We start from the raw sequence: 23,958 nt of genomic DNA, 5'->3' as shown, positions 1-23,958 counted from the left end.
TCTATCACCTACAAAAATGTCTAATAAATGGCAGGCCCTTGGTAAATGTTGACTGAACAAAATTTGAAGCAGGGCTGAGAGTCCCAGCATTAAGCTAATAGTTGTTGTCAGAACTGTAACCTTAGCATGGTAGGTCAGAGGAAGATGTGCTGTCCCTGTGCTAGCATGATAATGGCACTAGAGGAGATGTCTGTCTCACTCTCCGCTAGGCATCATGTTCACTCTAGCCTTTGAGAGTCATAATAAAGGAAACCTGCTGAAACAGATATGTGGTCTCCTATTCATTCCACTAGATCATCACTTGAATGGATTAGCTGGCCAAGCTATAACCACTGGATATAGTGACATATTTATTGGCCTAAATATGTGCTAGGCATGGGAAGTACTCCAAATACCTTCTTTTTTCCTTACTTTCCATTTTCAGTCCATCACCAGCCCTAGTTACAAAGGTGGACTCTGGAACCAGAATGCCTGGGTTCAAAGCCAGACTCTACCACTCTTCATTTGTATAACAGAGAAAATAGTAATACCCAATTCAGTGATTCCTTCAAGTACTGAGTAAAAAAAAAAAAAAAAAAGATATATATATATATATACTTAAAATAGGACCATTCAGGCATGATTTATTTATCTCTTCTACTCTTTTCTATTCAAACCCCATAGCTATTATATCTTAGATCACTACCACATCCTTTCCTGCCTGGAATGGCCTCCTTGCCTCTAAGGTCTCTTACTTAAACGATCCTCCCAACACTTCTTGTTTTTACCACTGTTAACTCTGCATTTGCCAGAGTCACCTTTCTAGAAAAACCACTGATCTGTCTCTTGCTTAAAACCTCTCACTGACTTTTCATCCAAAGTCGTCATACTTTAATAAATTTCTACATATTCATGTTAACTAGACTTTACTCAGCCTCCCACCCATTTGCTTCAACCCTGAACTGCAGTCAACCAGATTCTTAATAATTTCCAATATTCAACATGCCCTTTCTCATCTTTATAACTTTGTGTATGCCCTGTACACTAGAAAGTGTACCACTGTTAAGACATCTCAAAAACTCTTCCCTGGGAAGCTGCTTCTTACCCTTCAAATTCATATATCCTTGCTTCATCCCTGCAACACTTATCACACAACTTTCGAAGTATTCGTTTGTATGTCTCCCTAAAGTGAATTTCTTGGGAGCAAGGTCAATAAATTTTCCATCATTATATTTCAGGCCCCTAAACCCATGATTGGCAATTAAATAAATGATTATTGAATGAATGAATTTGTGCCTGCTTGCTTTTCCTAATAGCTAGCTTAATTATAAGATACCATTACTGTAAGTCGATCCATTATTTGCTTTGATCAAGGTAAATATTAAAAATCCTTAAAGCAAAATTTCATAGAACCTAAAATTATATGCTATCTGGCTTGTCAAGAATAATTCCTAAGAGGTGGCATAGTGTAATGCTGTGGTTCCCAAAGTGTGGTCTCCGGACCAGAGACGTCATAATTACCTGGGGACTTAAGAGAAATACAAAGCTTTGGTCCTCTCTCCAGACATACTAATCAGAAACTCTGGCAGGGGTGGGGGTGGGGGAGCCCAGAAATCTGTGTTCTAACCAGCCCTTAAAGTGATCTGATGCACCCTCAACGTTTAAAAATCAGTAGAGTAATTAAAACAGACTAAAGCCAGACCACCTGGGTTTAATTACCAGCTCTACACATTACTCACAGTTAGACAGGAAGATGTTACTTAACCTCTCTACGTCTCAGTTTCTTCATCTATAAATTGAGAATGATGACAATTAGGGTTGTTATGATGATTAAATGAGTTAATACACAGAAAGTACTTACCACACTGCTTAATCAATTAACAATTCTTAATAAGTATTACCTCTTATTCTTAAAAAGTCACTATCCTTATGAAATGTATACCCTATGAGAATCTATTTTTATGCTGGTCAATACAAAAGTTTGAGGAGAACCAGGGATGAACAAATAAGATTTCCAGTTCACTAGAGGTCACTTTAATTACTTTCACAGGTCCACAATTATATACGAGATTCAGTAAACCAAAAAAGTAGAATCTGTTTTCTATTCTAATTAATTGGTTCAAGTCTAATAAATGCTGCTTTCAGTTCTCATATCTTCTCGGTTTTATAACCTCTCTGCATTTTTCAGTAGTTCTGTGCTTGACAGTAGTCACTGCTTATCAAAATGAATACCAGCCTTCAAAAAGAAAGAAAGAAAGAGAAAAAGAAAGGAAAACACTCCTCAAATGCAAAATTGCTTAAAAAATATTTTGGCAAAAAAAAGTTTTGATGTCAGCAGAATATTCTGAAACACTATTTTTCTAGATAATAGAATGTTTGTCCATTGTGCCCACTATCAAATTCTGTCCAGCTTCTCAACATCTTGCAAATATTTAAGAGCACTGCAATATCCGAATTCTTAAAATTAAAGAAATAGCTTAAAATGAAAGAATAGCAAAGTGACAAAGCGTACAGGTACAAAATTTTACAGAATGATGACTAGAAGTATTACTTGCCTTCATGACCAGTTAGAAAACTGCTTCTATACTTGATTTTGTTTATAATGTTATTCAGTTAGGGCCACTATTTTGCTTTTGCCATTATTATCTTGAGGAGAGGGAAAATTATATACATTAGCCAAACACACAAGCATTCGTATTACCACAAGAAAGAGTTCAGTTTTAAAATGTATATGTTCTCTGGTAACACACAAAAAAGTGACTTCTCTAGGACTGAAATAAGCCAGTGACCCGACATGCAATCCATTGTCCAATAACTCATAAACCATTAATTCAGAAAACTTCACGTAAGCTATTTCTCAGATTTCTTAGAAATCTGATTCTTTGTTACATAAACATTTATTTTACTGGTGTCTTAGCACACATAAGATTTATCATTCAAAGAGTTAATATGGAATTGAAGGCTTATACCTCAACTATAGAATTTAAATTATTTTGAATGTTTCATAACTAGGACGTGACTGAAAATGAAAACCTTAAAAGAGATAAATAATCGTGTGATTAACACTGTAAGGAGATGAATAAGGCTACAGTGAAAAAAACTCGCTGAATAGCATGTTTAATTTTAGGTATCCCAATTTAAGAAGGCAAATTAAAGAAAGTTTCAAAAATTCAAAACGATTAAGAGAAAAGGTGACAGTAATTAATGAAGAAAGCTTACAGGATCTCACTTGATAGAACATGGCGAAGCAGTGCTTAGAGGTAGAGATGATAATTCATGGATATTTAAGGAATATGAACAATGAGAAAGAATATCACTTTCTAAAAATATTGGTACAGTGGGAATAATTAGGGATATTAGGAGGAATTTTTAAGGGAAAAAATGAAAAGAACCCAAGAAGAAAATTGGATGATGATATGAATTTATAGCATAGGTCTGTAACAGTAAAACAACCTGTTTCTGTAGTTGACTGATTCCCACACTGGCTGATTTTTGTGTGTATAAATATAGTACAGAGGGTGTAATGGTGTCTAAAAGAAAACTAGTGAAGAAAAGCAGGCCCAACTTTTGATATCCTGAAATTCACCATCAGTAAACACAAAAATAAAATGTAAATACCTTGCTTACAACACTAAGTTACTATTTCGAAATCCCTGATAATTAGCCTTAGAACAGTCCTATATGTTAATATATCAGCATTAAAATTATATGAAACAAAAAGTGTCCTCTGGAGAGACAGAAAATTCCTAGAACTGTAAGAAATCTTAGGAGTTAATCCATGAAGGAAACTCTTTATCTCCTGAGAGATGTTATCAGGCTTTACATAAAGTGTTGGCACAGAAGTTTCCTGCATAGGCTGCCTGATACCAGAGACAATGCAGATGAAGTTAAAAGAGAAATGAATATGAATTCTGAAAATGGGATTCTAGAATGAATGGGTTTGCTCACTTTTCTGAAGCAAGCTATTTCCTCTCCAAATCCCTGTTTTCCTATATCTATAATGAAAATAATGATACTTGCCTAATTTAGGGGGAATATATGAATCATTTGGGTAAGATAGTTTACACCAAAAGCTCAGTGTAGAAAAAGCTCTAAATAAATAAAATATACTACACTTGTTTTTTTTCTTTTTCTTTTTTTAAATTTATTTGACAGAGAGAGATCACAAGTAGGCAGAGAGGCAGGCAGAGAGAGAGAGAGGAGGAAGCAGGCTCCCCACGGAGCAGAAAGCCTGATGCAGGGCTCGATCCCAGGACCCTGGGATCATGACCTGAGCCGAAGGCAGAGGCTTTAACCGACTGAGCAACCCAGGCGCCCCTAAACTTGATTTTTTTTAAATAGAATCTTCATTTTAAGTAAAAAGATCATGCAAATAACAGCTAAATAACTATTAATATTCATCCAAATTCTTTGATTTCTTAAAATAGAGCATTGAGGTTGTTCTGGACTAAGATAAAGCCATTTATTACATGAACTACGTGGATAAAAGTCATTTTATAGTATTTAATCCTATAATTTCAGTCATTACTTATAAAGTATGATTTGTGTATTTAGGATGCTTACATGTCTGTTTCATGTTATCTATTGCTATAGAACATGTGAGTTCAAAATACTATTTTATCATACCTCATGATTGTGTGGGTCACAAATTTTGATAGGTCTCAGCTGAGCAATTCTTGTGCTCCACTGGCATCACTGAGGTCATTTGGTTGTATTCTGCCAGTAGCTGTTCTGGTCTTTACTTCCCTATAGCCTTGTTGAGGGCTGAACTCCTCAGCACCACTCTCCCAGTCTAGGTATTCCCACTGCCTCTCCACATGGTTTCTGCAGCATGAATTTCTTACGTAACATTGGACTTCCCAAATAGCAGCATGGGCCTCTAAGAAACCAAGATGGAACTGCGAGTCCCCTTTAGGGCTTGTCCAAAAAATGATATTGCATCATTTCCCACATACTCTCTTGATCAAAGCAGTCACAGACCAGCCCAGATTCCAAGAGAGAGAAAATAGACCCACCTCTTGCGGGGAGATGTGTCAAAGAATGTGTGGCCATCTTTAAGTGCCACAATACATTTTAAAAGGTAAATAAAGTATACATGTAATTAAATTCTCCTTGACTGAAATTTTTCTCAAGTAAATCAAGAAAACTGTAGCTTTTATTTTTTTTTATTTTTTTAAATTAAAGATTTTATTTATTGATTTGACAGAGAGAGATCACAAGTAGACAGAGAGGCAGGCAGAGAGAGAGAGAGAGAGAGAGAGAGAGAGGGAAGCAGGCTCCCTGCTGAGCAGAGAGCCCGATGCAGGACTTGATCCCAGGACACTGAGATCATGACCTGAGCCGAAGGCAGCGGCTTAACCCACTGAGCCACCCAGGCGCCCCAAACTGTAGCTTTTAAACTTAGTTAAATACTTCCATTCAGTCAAATCAGTACACTTATAAGTCACTTTATCAGAGATAGTTAAACCAGTTACGTACCTTGTTATGTGTCTTGACTTAGACTCATGCTGATCAGTACAAGATTAAAAGAGGAGTTCAATTTACTTGATATAGTCAGATGTATGATTAAGCGATAGAATCTGTGGTTATTTATCTTAAGAAAACTGTTCAAGTCACCACTGAGTCACTCTGCTTGGGCTACATAGCTAAATTTACAGGTCTTTAAATTTACTAATAGATCTATATGTAATAATGTTTTAAGTAAGCATTTATACATTAATAAGAAATTACTTATAGAATATCACTTGACAATACATATTTTGTATATTAATGAATAATAAGTCTGCATTTTGCTCAAGTGTGAAGGTATTTTCTGACAGTAATTTAGTGTATGTTCTTTAATGAGGACTTCATATCATAGATCTTAATGACTAAATTATTAACTCACATTATCTGGAATTACATGCAAAGGCAACAGTATGCTTGGTTTTTACTAAGAAGAGCATTTTAGGAAAAGAAATCAGTTAATACAGGGATTGGTATATTTGTAATATTCCCAGAATAATCTACTTTCAGCCACTGAGTGTTCATTTGCCCAGAATTCTGTATTACCCAGCACTTCCTCACATCTATAATTCTATGACTTAAATTTATAATGATCAACCCATGACACTAAATATCCTCAAGTAATATTTCTGTCTTCAAAGGAGGTCAAATAATGCACTGTTTTGGTATCACATTTATATTACTAGTTTTTGAAAAATCTATCAGGTATGCACAGTAAATGTGTACATATATATTTGTACATATATATTTATACATATACACAAACACAAATATTTATTCAGAGGGACAGAAGTGACATAGCTTGGCAACTTGTAAAATGGCTCTCTTGCTCCCCCTTCCTCAATCTTTTATCTTCCATTTTTGTAACCTTATTCATATAAATAAAATACTAAATATCAATTATAGGTCATTCTATATTCATGAGGCAGAGCAATTCTGTTTTTTAGTGGAGTGGTCAATGTCCAAATCTAACATGCGAACTACTGCCCTGACTACATAGTTGAAAAGGGAGTGTTAACTGAGAGGCTGAAATAAAAATGAACAAAAATAGTTCATAACAATCCATGTATTTTATACAATCACATGTGCTTAGTCAATCATTTAGTCATTCAACAAACTACTTGCAGGCGTTGGACCAGACACTGGGAATACAATAGTGAATAAAACATGGATCTAGTCCAGAGTTTAAAAGCAGTGGCAATGGCATAAAAAGCATTCGTGTATCTCATATAATGAACATAGCTTGTGCAAAGACACAAAGACAGAGAATAATGATCCAGGGAACTGCAGATTGATGGGAATGAACGAATATGAAGTATGTAGGTGCAGGGTGGGGAGTGGCAGTGAAAAGCAGAGATTCTTTTATATCATGCTAAGGAGGCTGGATTTCTTTTTCTGCAAGTGATGAAAAGTAATGAAGAAATAAACTGGCCATGGGATCTGATATGTCATTTAGAAGTTTTGCTCTGGAGGCAGCTTAGAGCAGGAGTCAGGAAACTACCCACCTGCCAAATCCATCAGCTGCCTTTTTGGTAAAAGTTTTATTGGAGCATGCCACATCTATCTTTTTACAAGTGTTAATGGCTGTTTTCTTGCTGGCACTACAAAGTTGAGTAGTTGCAAAAGAGACTATATGGATGCATATTCTGAAATATTTCCTATTTGGCCCTTCCAGGAAAGGTTTGATCCTGATTTAGAGGATTAATTGGGCAGGCTGAAATTTTAGATGGAAAGAACAAGTAGGAAGTAAAAAACTGTGATGGCCAATACTAAATAAATAGCAATGGGAATGAAGAGACGGCATTCTGAGAATGCCTTTAATACAGAATAGTGGGACTTTTTCATTGATTAAATAAAGAATAAAGAGAAATCTAGGATGACTCAGAGATTCTTGGCTTATGTCACTGGTTAGACTGTGGTAAAAGTGAAGGGAAATGGTAGATATTTTATACATGTTCATTTTAGAGAACATTTAGATGAAAATACTTATTAGGCCCAAATTTTAGAACAAAGTTCCAGGACATTAGATGGTAACTGAAGATTGGGTTTTCTGTGGTCATTAAATGGGATGTGTGAGAAGATGTGGTTGAGTAAGTAGAAAACCAAAGATGGGGCCCTAGGACATAACAACAGGAATAATTTATGGGGAAGGAAGGAGCTGATGGAAAGAAGTTGGAGATAATGACGAAAACGTTTCTGTTAACAATCATGTTGTATAAGAAACATTTATTTTATTTTAAACTGCGTATTCTTTTATGCACAATGACTTGATATTTTAATGTGTAATCATATAGCACAATTAACTCAAGTTCTATGTGGAATTGAATCAAACTATAAGTGAGATTAATCTCTTTTGACACCTTTTGAAAGTTGTGCAGATAGCTGGTATTAGTAGAAAACAAGAAAAAAATGAACTCTAAAGGAAATAAGGTATTCTCAATCATGTTGCCAATGCAGAGGTTTTATGGAATACATACTTAATAATGGTTTTTGGGAGATGAACTAGCAACTCTGTTACATCAGAGTGCCACAATGCATAATTATTTCCAGAAGACTTACATTGTAATTATACATGTTATTTAAAAATCCATGTGGTAAAATAACATGTTCCAATACGATTCTTTTATGATTGTAAGCTCTGAGGTTTGTCACTAACTTACACACTTCAGATAAAACTATTAATCACCTGATACTTTATCAGAGAAGCCTAACATTTAAAAAAGCCTTTAACCCTATAAATTTGTTAGGAAACCACTTTATTTCAAACATAATTTTACAATTATTATTCTAGAACTTTAAAAGTTCAATTTTTAAAATGTTTAATGATTGCCCTATATTGTACCATAAAGTAAAAATAGCCCTATATGTGAATCATACTAATAGTGATGACTTATGAAAAGTTAAAGGGTGCTTAGTTGGGAAGATATAAATAATTTCACTTAAGTAGTAAGATTGTGATATAATCAAGGTTAACACAGCATATTCTCTGCGAGTACTATAATTTTATATAAATAAGATTTCGGTGAATTGGAATCATCACTTAAACACATTGTAATATCTATATATAATGGTATATAACCTGTGACTAAGATCAAAATAATCAATTTAATTGCATAAAATTCCTTTTTATTGTACTCTAGTTAGTAAATGGAAAACATAATAGAAGTTATTATAACAGTAGTTTATTTTCTATTCTTATACACACATTGTAAATAAACCCATGATTATAACTGGTATTAAAGAAACTACAATTATAAAATATAGAATTTGAAATTCACTCTTTAAAAAATGACCTTTGCTAACTCTATTATAGATTGTAACTACATCACCTTGAGACCATGCTGTCAGTGAAGTTACCTCTACGAACTGGGGTGTGTGAGGGGAAGGTTTATATAAAGAACAGAATATCGAAATATTTTTTTCAGAGACAAGTTCTTCTATAGTTATTTCATTTTCTGGTTTTCAGAAGTCTTCCATTAAATGAGAACCTCAGTCGATAGCTCCTGCATTTGCCTGTTTCTGGTGTTAATTATCTTTTGTTTGCCCTTGATAATCCTGAGGTTGGTATGCAGATGATATGAAGGCTGCAGAATCATCTCAAAGTGTAAAAAACAATGGCATTGTCAATTCTGCATCACAACACTTTATAAATTATGAATGTTATCCACATTAAGGAGAGTGGTAGACTTTTAAAATTACTTCCATGAATAGATTAAATTACAAGTATTATTACATTTCATTTTATTAAGTGCATCTTAGTAGTTATTAGAGCAAATGAACATGTTCTCTCAATTACATAATAACATTAGAACTAAAAATTATGCATCAACACTCCCAGATGCATAATGGAGCATTGTATATTAATCACTCTAAACAATATTTTTGAGTTTATATAAAGGCAATTATTACCTATTGAACAATAACATTATTTTATTGGTTTATTAAAATTCAGTTTAAGAACTACCTCTTATAAAAAGCTCTAGGTATTTTCAATTTCTTTCAAAGAAACATAATGTATATACAAGCAGTCCAGTTTACTTACATTTGATGATGCTTAGCTTACTATGAAATCATAAAACTGTAGGACATAATGGGAAAACCATCACTAAAATATGAAATCCTAGATTACTTATATTATATGAAAACTAACTGAACATTGATTTACTGAAAGTTTTACTTGTCCATTTGAAAGTTATAGCTCAATATCATAGTGAATACTCTAATACAATCATATTAGTATTATTAGACTTGAAACAAAGAGTGACAAGTTATAAATATGATTATAATCAGCCTAGATTCATACTATCAATTTTATTCTTGCTAGTCTAGGTGACTCATAAATATCAAATTTCAATAGAAATATTTTATATATTTAATATTCTAAACTCATTTATTCTGTTTATTTTGCTTTAATTAAGAGCTGGTGGCTTAAAAAGGGTGATTATTGAATTATTACAGTAGAATATTACTTCAATGTTAGGAATTAAAATTTTTCTTTTCTTATATTTCATAAACTGTTTTGCTTTGATGTTAGAATCTTATGTCAATAAAGCTTTTTATAAATTTAGTTAGAATTGCTTATAACAGTTTCCAATATCAACACTCCTTGGCATGAATGCACAAAACCCCACCAAGGTCTTTCAGTGTGGTGGAAGACAGCAATTAAGCTATCATTAATGTAACAAAATAAAGTTACTTTATATTTTTTGAACAGCCATGGAACATGGACTTTATATTAGGAATACATGACAACATCAACTTAACTGATCTGAACTTGTGAATCCAAATTTTTAAAATAGTAAAATGAGTTAGTCTTTCACATTGGTATCTTAATCATATTATTATTTATCCTTTTGATTTAGCAGGCACATTATATTATTTATAATAAAAGTTAAGAATTATAATTTATAAAATAAGAAAAAGCAATTATTATCTACTGATTGAGTAATATTATGTTTATTAAAATGCAATTTTAAGATTTATAAAGAAGTATCTTTCAATTATGTGTGTTTATATGTATAAAGGTATATTTCTTATTTAAACTTATTACATAAATATGAATTTCTTAATTACATTTTTTCTAAATAAGGGCTGCTTTATTTATAAACTTTCCTAATGTTTCCAGGAGGAGAAAATGTACAATATTTGATAGGAAGAAATATCCTAAGACTACATTGACAAAATGCATTTACATATTTTCATTATTGTTGAAAGAGATTTGAGCCAATATGATTCATTCACCCAAGTGTTTAAGTGAACAACAACAAATACGATCTCTAAGATATTTTTAGAACATTCGCCTTTTTATGTTTTTCTCAAAATGATATACACAATTTATAGGACATACGGTAAAGCATAACTAAATTTTCTTCATCTGCCTCCGATTCTTTTTTGTTCCATTCTTGCTTGGGAAGTTTCAGATATGAAAGTGTTAATAATGTCTTTAAAAATTACTCTTATTCAAGAAGAAAAAATTGTTACTTCTTAAGCTTTCTAATTCTGTTCTCATAAGATGAACTTGGATTTGTTTCTTTAACACTGAATCCTTTTATAAAGACCTGATTTCTTTACTAATGAATTGAAAAAAATGACATCAGTTTCCTAGGTGAGTACTATTAACTAAGTCACACACAATAGTAATACTATTTCATGTAATAGAAAATAAATATTTTGTTCGGTCTCCTGCATATGTTTTGTTTGTTTGTTTTTTTTAAAGCAGCAATTAAGATAGCAGGTAAACAGCATGCAAAAGATTATGCAGTAGTTTGCAATCTGCCTTTCGAGCATCACTGAAAAATTTCTGCTAGGGAATGAAAGCCAGGCATAATTCACTAAAATTACACTGAATGCCTCTTGATCAATAGAGATAAATCTGGTTTTGTTGTTAAATCGATTTTCTCCTTTATAGAGATATATCGTCCTGATTGTTTTAAGAATAATTGTTTCACTAAGGATTTTTATGGTGATTAGGAAAAAGTAAACAAGAGAAAACTTAATGCAGCTCCTTGGCATTGCCGGCATTTCAAGTTTATTTGTTAGAGATAGCAATTGAGATTTATATCATTTTGGGCAATAATGTTTTCCTGAAAGAAATTCAGTGAGGTCGATTTCCTCTCAGAAATAAGCAACCACTGTGTTTGTTTTACTTCTATAAAATTTTCAGGTCTTGCCAATATAAATATTCACTAATGCACACTCTCTCTTCCAGCTTTTATCACTTTCCTTGATTTCTTGGCATAGATCACACTGAAAAAGTCCAGATAATTTTTTTTTTTTTTTTGTATTACGAAAATGTTTAGACTAGACTCAGGGACAAAGGTACACTCCACGGATTGCTTACAGTGATGTTGCCAAATTATTTCTTAAATCTAAATGTAGGAGGGGTGTGTGTGTGTGTGTGTGTATGTGTGTGTATGTGTGTTCCATCCAACTTCTAATTTTTGCTAAAACATTACATATTCTAAATATTCCACAACATTCCATAAACAATTATTCAAATGTGATACACTTAAACACTGAGGATGAAAGAAAAAAATAAACTTAGGTAATAAATGATTATTTTATTTTTAAAAGAAAAGTAACAAAAAATATTACATATATTTTCTGAATGTTTTTGGCAAAACAACCAATATAATGCTAGATATATGTAAATAGATAATAAATACAAATATAATTTGATTTAATCCATATATTTGTATATTATCATGTGTATCTCCCTTTATAGAAAGTAAAGTATCTGTTTTAATGAGCAACTGGAAATATTACTTATGGGATCTTAAATTAGCAAATTATGTACTTTTGTAAATAATATAATTTCTAAATAACATAGAAGGGTATCATTTTGAGACTTTACTAAAACCTAAAGTTTAATGTGAGATATTCCTTTGGGTCAATAACTATCTCATTGGTATATATCTAAGATAATTATATTTCAGATAAACAATTGTTATTTTCCCATAACATAGTTAAAATACACAATGAGATAAAGTTGTAAATATTTTAGTAAGAAAGCAAATCTAATACTTTCTTCCCATGTGTATGCACATACTACAAAACAGAAACAAGGCATTTAATCAACCAATTCATGACTATAACATTTTGAATTTATCAATATTTTTGCTTTTATTAGAAATAGGAATCCTAAACAATATTAGGGCATGGCTTCTTTTGAAAATTCAAAAGAAATAGTATACTTAGCATGCAAATTATTAAATACTCTTATTTTTTTAAATGCCACAGAAGTTTTCACCCATAAGCTATTTGAGTCCTTCTGAGAGGCATCTCATATGCATGCGTGTGCACATGCACACCCACACACACGAGGTTGTTCTGCCAGTAAAGTTCTGGCTTTTCAACAATTGCTTAGGTTAAGCTACCAGCTATGCATGGATCTCATTGTGTTTCTGCAAACTTTCTTAAAATTTCTTCAATATTGAGGAATATATAGATTGTTCTATATATGTATATCTTAAAATATGAATCACTTTTCCCTTCCATGAGCTAAAAACTGTGGTAAATCAAACTCAAGGAAGCGAAGTGAAATCAAAGTAGTTGTGACTTCCAAACAGAAAACAATGTTACAAGTCAAAGACAGGAAGAGATGACAACTTCTCAGGCAGGGGTGTTGGTATAGGAGCTGTGTATGGCATTGTTGTAACATTGAAATTTATGAGACGTACTTCTCTGCTGTATTTGATGTGCTTCCTTTGACCTGACCCCAGCACTGTGTAAGGCGGCTGCAAGGTAATTCTTTCCTTGATTTCTTTGTAACAGATATAAATGAAATAAAAATGATCCAGTTGTATTTAGAAATGAAACATTTAGTGGAATATAAAAAGCATACTTGTAGGAAACTGGTACATATATTTATTTAAAAAGGAGTTTGCTTCATTGCTACAGTACCTGGATAATGGTTACTGCTCAAGCTACCTTTAGAAACACTTTACTTCAGGCTTTCACAGTTAAAAATAAAATTAACCCTTTAAACAAGCTCCAAATTATTTGTGGAAAATTCACATGCCAGTGGTTATTTTTTCTCCTGGAAATGTGATAAGGCCAGAAGATATGCTTTGAGGTCACAGGCCACAAGTAACCTTATACATATTAACTATTCTGCTATATATCAATGCACCAAGATTTCAGCAGGCTCTGGAACATTAAACCTTCTGTCATTCTTGTCCCTACTGAGTTTGATTCTGCTGAGGTTTAGTGGAATTATAAACACATATGAAAATATGCAGAATATATTTCTTTTTTGAAGTGATTATAATGTGATGTTTCTGCACTGCCAGCATTCATAATAAAGCAAATGTGATGTTTCAGTGCAATATGACATCCACCATAATCTTATTAACATGTAAGCAGCATAAGACAAAACATGCACTGTATTACCTGCTTTATTTAAAGGCATAGAACAAATAGATTTATTAATGTAAACTTTTACTATCTTTGGCCACAGACACGTGCCATCAAGTTTGGAAATCCTTGCAGTTTGCAGACAGGTTTGTCAAATGAAGGGTTTTAACAGCTGTTAAGTTCTCCCTCACAAATAAAACAATAATATCCAAAGTAACTAAGTGTAGTTTTAAATCGATTGATCATTTTGAACACCCAAAGAAGATGAATGACAGTGAGCAACATTTACCTGACACCCCTGAATATTTCACAGAGACAAGTTGATATGAGTTTGTATAAATACTAATATTAAGCAGAATTAGCTTTGGAAAAAAATAAAGAAATTGTACTGAGGTGAAAATTGTCACTGTCAGGAGAAATGAAGTTATATCAGAGAACAAGTGACATACAATTTTCTCTAGAGTGTTTTTAATAAAAATAGCTTTTCTTTGAATATTTTGAAGTCAGACATGAGAGGCAATCTGGGCGTTTGTCAGAGTTTGAGAGTGTGAAAAATTGCTGCCTTAAATCATTTAAGCTGAAAAGCAACTTCTTCCTGCTGAGATAATTTCACATTGACTTACCGTGCAAGCCCTTCAGGCATTCCCAGCTCAGAGCAGAAGTTTTCAAGGTAAAAACATAGAGCGAGAACATGGGAGAAGCTGGGACAAGGATCAGCAACAACTCCAGGCGTTCAGGCACATCTGACTTTGATTAATTAGAGAGCTGCTTTTCTATTTCCACATGTACCGCCTGATGGAAAGGTAGACTGGACCGGGATACACAAACTTGGAGTTGACTCTGTTAGATACCAGCAGGTTTTGACATCTTCTGCGGAGCTGGCACAATCTCTGCTTAGGAGGACTAAATTGCTGAGCACACTTTTAATTTATTCATTTTCCTAATGCAGAGAAATTATCTGAACTGCCATAGATTTGATTTTCAACACTGAATAAATCAGTTACTGTAAATGTTTAGTCTAGATGAATAGGCAACTATCTTGTTGCATAATGAAGGATGAGTTATTTCCACTTTTTTTAGAAAGTTTTTTGATAGAACTATTCACTTTTATATTTAAGTGCCACAGAACACCATTTTTTCCATTTATTTTATTGAAGGATACTTTAATATGTGGAAGTCTTTTTATATTCTTCATTTGTTTTACATTCAATAAGATGTTTTCTTAAATCCTACAAAATGTTAAAATTTAAGAGATAGTCCACCACTTAACGTTTCATAGAAAATTAATATGTGGGAAAAATCAGCTTAGAATACTGATTTAAAGCTACTAAAATTCATATAATAAATAGAAGTTCAGTTAAAAAGAACATTTATTAAAAATCTAAACTGTCTTAGTTATTACCTGACATTTGGAAAAATCAATATAAATGCATTCTTTTTTTTATTTCTTTCTTTTTTCTTTTCCTTTTTTTTTTTTTTTTTTTTTTTAACATATTGGCCTTTAATCTCAGAACACAGAAATTCAGATACCTGGAGCTTCAGGTCAAGTCAAAGATAACAACCATCTTGTGTGAAAATCTTTGACTCATCAGTTCATGAGGTAAAATTTTACACAGTATCACAGAGAGCAAAAACAGTTTTGCTTTGTTTTGTTTTTTTAACAAATCTATTAAAGATAGGTTTACAAATACTTTATTTCAGGTTTCTCTTTTGCTGAACTCATGGTAATACAGAAAAACCTACATAACCATTAATATAAATGCATTCTTAATGAATAGCTTCATTTTAATTTCTTATTTCAGAAAAAAATACTTAAAACTAAAGCTACTTGGTTTCCAGAAATTTTTAAAAAATGAAGAGTTTTCTTAGATCCTTCATTACTCTGAATTCATTCTTGTTACATAATGAAAGTACCCTCCTGCCCTTTTTTTTTTTTTTTTTTTGCGTATTTATCATGGAAACTGCTTTTTATAAGTTTCATTTTATCTAGCAAATTTCATGATTGCTTATTACCTTCTTATGCTTCAGTTCCTAAATAAATCTGGCAGGATAACTGACAGCTTCAACCAAATTTCCACATGATACTGTTTCCATCTTAGACCTTTAGGCTCATAAGAGTTAAGGCTCAAACTGATCTTGATCAACATTCCCTGCATTTCTGGTTTGGTGATATAATAGACGAATACAGGCTTGATATCAATCACTTCTAAGGTAAATTCTGAGAAAGTCTTGCTGTGCATCAGCCAAGACATAGAGTCCTTAATGAAATAATAGGATCCTTAGTTATTATCATAATTTTTTTATAGAGAAGTCCTCACATCAGACATTGTCCCCTGCCTCTGTCAATCACATCTTGCAATTAACTTATTAAATTGCACTTGAATTGGATTGACTACTAGAGAGGGGAAACTAGAAAGTTCTTGAAAACAGATTCTTCTTTTATATCCTTCAAACACTTCTGAATCAGGGAATGTGGGATCTTGGTTTTCCTTTTATAGTGAATTAATTTTTCACTTTTAACTTAAATAGGAGAGATTTTTTTTTAAACTTCTTCAGTGAAATGGATACTGACAGTTTTTCGTTTTTCCCTTATCCCTCCTGCCACCCCCACCCCAGAGGGGAAGTTGCAATTAATATGATGATTGAGATATGCTTAATGTATTAACTATTACCAGTCCAAATCAATTCACCAAATATGAATTTAGCTTAAAATATGTGGGAAACACAAAGATAACATAGAATTCATGCTTCTAAGTAGCCCATTAATGAGTTATGGAATAAGGAAAGTAAATGACATGTGCCAAAGAGAGTAAGAATAAAGTTTCAGGGGGGTTCAATGGAGGAATAAATTAATCAACTTATAAACCCAACAAGAAAATATTTGTTGCCACATAGGACACGATTCCTGATCCTAACAGCTCAGTTTAATTGTCGAAACATATGTCAGCATAAGAACTGTACAAAGTATACAGAGAACCGATATTATAATAAAGGTATAGACAGAATGTTAAGGTGATATACAGTAAGATCTGAACAGAACATTGAAGGTCCTGGGAGACCCAGAAAAGAGTTCATGGTAGATACGACAGTTCAGAAGGATCATGAAGGCTTCCAGCAGAATCAACAGCATTAAGCAAAGGAACAAAAGAAAGGAGGGATCTGGCAGGTCTGGGGGAAGGGGGAACCACCTACTGTGCCTAAAACATAAACATAGGGGCTGCACACAGTTCATGGGGAACTATAAACTGCCAACATGAAATCACATAATCTTAGTATCACATACTTCTGAAACCTGACCTAAGGCATAATTCCATTTGTGGAAAAGAAAAAATATAAAATGACACATGTATTCATTAGGAATATCTTGGGCTGCAAGACACTGTATAATTTCAAGTTTAAACAAAGAACAGTTTATGAAGGAAGGTGGCAGCTGGCCAGCATTTCCATGATTCTTTTGGTCACAACATGTTTACTACACATTTAGGAAAAACATCCAAGTTCAAGTGAAAAAGAAGTCAGGAAGGGTGAAGGGCTTTCTCCTTGTATTTAGAAAGAGAAGCCTCCCCCAACAGACTTCCGCCCAACTTCTCATTAAGCAGAACTAGGTCCCATGTGTACCTCTAGCTGCAAGGGAGACTTGAAAATCAAGTACTCAACACTTTCCAGCCTCATAGTAAAGTGGGATGTAGAAGCAGTGGATTGAGAACAGGAATTTAGTGAGACAACCCGCAGCATCTGGGAAGCACACTCTCCCTGGGCTGTAGCTGGTGACACGTTTGTAAAATCACATAAGCTTTCCGGGGTTGCCCAAGCTCCACTGGCTGTTTTCTAGATCCCAAATCTAGGAGTATCAGAGAGCTATTCATTCCTTTTACTCAGAATAGATTTCCTCCCTTTCCATACCATATTCCATGATCTTCTCAGGTTAGACAAGACAATTGCAAGATATTTTATTCAGGGGCCAGGAACCTGTCATTCATGGTACACCTTTATCAAGGATAGAACAAGAGCGAGCTGTGTGACCACAAATAATCACTTTTTTCCTCCCTGTCTTTGCTGCCTAGCCCCTCAGTGAAAGACAGCAAACGTAAATAAATACAGCATAGCATAATGACCCCTGGGGGAGGTTGATTTCAACTTGAAAGAAGCCTCTCTTACTTACTGGCTAAATGAGCTTCTTGAGCCTGTTTACTTACCAGTGAAATGCAAATAATAATAATGGTATTTATCTCAAGCCTGACATACAGATTAAATGAGATAATAAATGTAAAGTGCTGTGCACAGTGTCGAGTGCATATAATTGCTTAAAATTTTTGTTTTAAAAGTTTTATCTCTATTATAAAAATCAGATGCTTTCCCACCCCCTTCACATGGCAGAAGTTTGAACTTGGCAACCTACCTCTTAAAAATTTTCTCCTCATTCAATAACTTATATCTCCTTAAGTTTCCTTGTCAATTAATATAATTTCTCAGAAAACTCATTATTGGTAGCACTGACAGAGTATTTCTAATTCATCACATAAGGACCTCTGCTATATGGTATGTAATGATGTTGCTATTTCTTTCTGGTCCATGTCTTACTGGATTTACTGGGCAGCACTGGGCAGATTATCTCACGGTCAAAACAGAAGCAATAAGGCACATGTCCTCACAGTGAGAAGCAGAACGCTTTTTGGGGTACTAAATGGCAAGTGGTCTTTAAAGCTCTATATCTAGGTAAGAACAACTTACCCTGGAAAGTTTACAAAGGTCTGAGGTCTCTCTTTTGCTTATCAGAGAATGATCATCATTTTAAAATATGGGAAAGGGTAACACCTCCTCAAATCGCTTTAGACCTGTGGTCTTCAAAACTTCACAGATAATACTACATTTGTGTGTACAAGCCCACCATCCTTATCCACAATCATGTAAGAAATCATAATTTTTATATTTTATAAAGGAAACAGTGTGCATCTACCATATATTCCATAGCACAGGGCCTGAAACAGCACCCTATAATCAAAGGCATTTTATTGTTCAGAGAAATTTAAGGATATTCACACTGTCTGGGATAAATTAGGAACTTCCGTTTTATGTCAACTCACATCGTGTTTTATACAAAACTAGCTGCAAAACAGAAAAGGTTTTCAGAGTGTTTTGTATTTTAGAATTGTGATTAGAAGCTATGAACATGTACGTGTGTATCATTTATGATTGTATTATTTATAAATAGAAGAAAATGTTTAATATTAAATGTGAAAAATAATGATCTTTTCCTTTCAATAGATCCTAAGATATAAACTAATCTTTGAATTTGAGATTTATTGCATTTATTATATTTATAGAGAAGTCCTACACTTCTTTAATCATGGATTTATTTATACTTCACTCTGATGAATGACAGTTTTGGAATAGTTTACAAAAATATGATAAAACACGCTTTTAAAAATGGTTGAGAAAATTGAAGCAAAGGAAAAATAAAAGTAAGATATCAGTAAAACTAGCAGCTGGACTAGAAAGCAGAAATGAATTCCTCCTGGCCTCTACATCTGCCACCGGTAGATGAGAAATGTAGCACTGAGCTTCCCAGAAGCCAATGCAAAGCAAGTAAGGGGATGACCTTTCAGTTTCCCTCTGTCCATAATATAAACACAGGGCAATCTCTTAGGCACAGCAGAGCATTTTTGCGATTCTGAGACTGGGAGTTTTGCTTTCACAGACCTCCAAAAATTTCTCTACTAGCCGAAGCATCAGATTCTTCTTGGTTGGTTGTCTTGTCCTTAAATGTTGACTTCCAGGGATTTATTAGGCCCAAAAGCCAACTAATGAGGTTCCAGGGCACAGACCTCTGACTGGTAAAAGGTAGATGGACAGAATGGAGTTAATTTTTTACAGCTGAACTTCTTCCAACTGGGCTTTTTGATTCAAACTTACATTGTCTAGTGTTCCCCAGTAAGAACCATTGCCCACTATGGATAATTTCACTTATGAAGGAGAGATTATGTCCTAGATATAGGACTGAGACGCACAACTACAGTCTGCCTGCAATCTATATTGGAAAAATATTGTTTGGTGTTTCTGAAACTTTTAATGTCACTTTACTTCTTTTGTTGCCCTCCCTTCATGCCTCTCTCTGGAGATCTCGAAGCAGGGACCTGCCTCTGACATTAATAATTGACAGGCTTGAGGACATCAGGAAAGGCTGCAGAAGGTGTGTACTACACACATCATGTTGTATGTGAATGGTGCACTCTAGAGTTTGCAGCTAATATTTAGGGCCCTACACAGCTGCTCTTCTGTATCTGTAATATTCTCCCCTCCCCCACCTGCCCCCAACTGGCATTCATAGTCTCTCTGACCTTGAGTCAACTGGCTAGTTCCTTCTGCCACTCTGAGAATTCCTCTACTTCCTCTCAGACTCTTGTTTCATATCCAGGGTTCAGTCTCCTTTCTAATTTCCCACTGTGTCATTATCTGAGACTTTTATTTGTGTCAAATAGAACAGCATCAATAATTATAATCGACTTCTATACCCAAAGTATTCTAGTCTCTGAAGTAAAAGCTGGCAAATCATCACAGATGTGTCCTTATTACTACTATTACCTTGATGTATTACCATACCAGAGTCTAGTAATAATGACAAATAATAACTGAGAATGGGAGAGAAACAAAGAAAAATAGATTGCTTGTCTTACAAAAGAAGCAACATTTATCTTGTAACAAGTTCTTAATCCTATTCACTTATTTTAAATAGCCTGAGATCAAGTTCAACAAAATGTTACATTTTGGTGCGTTGTTATAAATGCAAAGCTGAAAGTTATCCCAGCCTTTGTTTCTCAAAGGGCCACTCAGCAGCCCATGAAGCACTATAGAGTCTTTCCTACCCTCCACCCTCTCTTAAAGACCATTACTATTTGATTCCACTTATGAATTAGGTTTATAAGTTTGATTGATACCTGATAAACTATGTGTCAAAGTAGCAACTCCTCCTTATGGTATTAAGAAGTAAAATAGTGTCTGTAAATTTTCTTAGACACTTACATTTGGGTCTTACAAAGAGAAAAATATGATTCTGACAGCACTGCAAAGTTAAATAACTTGTGGAATTATCCATCAGGATTTTAGGAGATTATTTCTCTGACTGTGGTCTCTCCACCTTCCAAATGTTCTAAGTTAGATATAAAGAAATCTTGATTGATGCAACTGATTGGGGAAACCTAGTTGTAAGTTTTTCATTGTTGAAAATATCATTACTTTATTGTTTTCACTTTTCATATAGTTTCTTTGGCTTAAACATATAGTCTACAATGAGCTCATGATTGTAAATACACTCATTTCATCGACTTCATGCTGTTCCTAATCAGTGTTTTTTTTCTTTCCCAAATTTTTTACATTGTTATATATTTTCATATGTTCTCTTTGCACCCCACATGTCTCTTTTGTAATTAATTACAACTGCAGTTAATTACTTATTTAGGCTCTGTCCCCCTGCCAGATTACAAATCCCATGTCTCCTTCACTGCAGTCCCCAGTTCCTAGAAAAGAGCCCGGCTAATCAAAGGTGCTCCATAAACATTTGATGTGAATGCAAGCATGAGGGAGTAGATGAAGCAAAGCAACACACTTCCCACAGGGAGCATTTAAAAAACATTTTGGTTTTAAACAAGTATCACATCTATTTGGTTCAGCTTTATTTCCTTTTTAAGCCTCTGTACTTTGAGGGCAACTTAACTCATATGTTTTTATTAAATCTACACTCAGGATGCTCAGAAAAGCTTGTTTGATGTCCAAGAAACTTCACAAAAGAAATGAAAAACCATCTTTTTATGAATGACATTTCTTTATTTGTTCCCCCTTGGAATGGTTTAAAACTAGATTTATTTTCTTATCAGGTGACATTCACCCTAAATCTGAATTTTATCTAACTTTTAATTAATTGTCGAGGTTCTCAGCTTCCAAGGTTGGTAATGGTGGGAAAACTATTCCAGGAGATTATAATTTGCAGAAAACTAAGGGGGCTGGTATGTTTCCAATCTACTTTTATCGGAGTTACTAAATTTTTAGCTTATCTTAACATGTTAGCTATTGACTACATTTTATACTCTATCCTCCTAGACTGGAGCACAATAAACACAGTCACCTGAATGTCTTCTGATAACAATTATAAACTCTGCATAAATACATTCTTCTTACCCCATAATATCCTCTCCAACATACTAACAACTTTCACATGTTAGAGAGCATAGCTGTCTTTCAGCACCTGTTCTCCCTATCCTCTTTCATAATCACAATGTCTGGTTTATAGCTGGATCACAGCTAAAAGACTAAATCACCTGGCCCTCTCTTGTAGTTTGCAGGTAAATACATTCTGACCAATAGGACTCTAAAAATGTTTCTGACTTCTGGGAATTTTTCTTAGAAGAGGGAGTCCTGACCTTTTCCAGCTTCCTTTCTCTTTCCCACTGGCTGGAATGTAGCACAAGGCAGAAGGCTGGACCTTAAGTAGCCTCAATGAGAACCAGAAAGCAGAAGCCAGGAGCTGAAGGCGATGGTAAAAACCAAGCTAGATTCTAAATCCCTGAGTATTTCATGAGGCTGTCCACACTCTGGACTACCTACCTCTAGACTGACTTTTTCCAAAAGAGAAGTGAATACTATCTTATTTTGGCTGTTACTATATTTGGTCTTTTGATCTTACAGATAAATCTAATCTTAATTTTTTTTTTTAAAAAGAAGAAACCTAGGAAACAATTTAAAAAGATAAATAACACAAAAATAGTAGCAAAGTATTACCTGCGTATGACATTGCTCAGGAGTCAAGGCAAGGGATTCTGGGAAATTTGAAGAAATAGGTTATTGTTTTATTATTTTTCTTTAAACTATTTCCTAGATGTGCCAGTAAGGAATAGCTTTACTGCACATATCAGGGTTTTTCTGTCCTTCAAAAAAGAAAAAAAAAAAAAACACTTTATGATTGGAGTATCAAGACATCTTAACCTAACAGTCACACTAAACTTTATTTATTCTGATTTGTTTTGCATTTTATTGTATATATTTTCATCCTTAATTATTTTCCACTTGCGTTCTTATTAACCTTTAGTCACCTTCTGTGTGGGAAGATCAGGAAATAAATATTTTGATGATGACCTGATGTATCAAATTAAAATGAGGAGACTCCCTCTTCCATTTACAGTGCTTTCTCTAAGGCCAAGAGGCAGGTTATAAAGGGGGTGATGCCTGAAGGACACACACTGTCTTTTCATCATCCAGTAGAATATGTTTTAGGGCAAATGAGTAAAATGTGTATGGATTAGTTACTAAGCATTAAATGTAAATTGGCCTTATTCTGTTTGAATACAAAAATTATTCTCCTCTACTAAAGCAAAGGACTTCATTCTTATGAAGCAAGAACAAATGAGCGCCCTGCCCGAGAGGGTTGCTATGTGGGTTAGAGATTCACAATGTGTTCAAAGACTAACTTCCATTTTACCTACATAAAAATAGCTGAAATGATTAACACAGGAGGATGTCCCAGGATCTTCACTCATTCTTCCTTATAGATTTATCATGATACAAGATTATTTGTGCATGGACAAATCGGGGGACAATATAAAGAGCATAATGCTGGCCGAAAAGCTTTCTCACAAACAGCACTTACATACAGGATTAAATAACCTTAAAGTAAGTCTCTGACATGTCTCTCCTCCGTATTTCTCTCCTTACAACTTCTTTTTACCTTTAGTTTCTCTCAGGTCTAGAAGAGGATGATACCTCCTTGGGGTGTCCTATGAATCCTATCAGAGCTGAGCATCGACAATTTGTCACTGCTTCTTGGTTTCTAAGCCTGCGAAATGGGCTTGAAAATGTAAAGAAGGAATATCCACTGTAATTATGCTAAGCTCATCATTTCAAAGGAATACACTGAAAAGGCAATATAATTGGTATCTCAACCAATAAATAAAATATAAGTCTTCATATAAGAAATAGTAGACTCTCTGGGTCTTAACACTAAACATAGCATCTGGGCCGCTGACCTACATGAGTAAATGCCTGATTTTCACCAGGTGTGCATTCTGCTAGCTTTTAGGCAATGACTTCTCTTCTAGCAAAAGAACCTCCATATTTTCCAGAAGTGTTAAG

This window comes from Lontra canadensis, unplaced genomic scaffold (genome assembly GCF_010015895.1).
Source record: "Lontra canadensis isolate GAN:19392208 unplaced genomic scaffold, GSC_riverotter_1.0 scaffold2, whole genome shotgun sequence".
NCBI lineage: Eukaryota > Metazoa > Chordata > Mammalia > Carnivora > Mustelidae > Lontra > Lontra canadensis.
The sequence above is the reverse complement of the archived record's forward strand: the minus strand, read 5'-3'. Positions refer to the sequence as shown.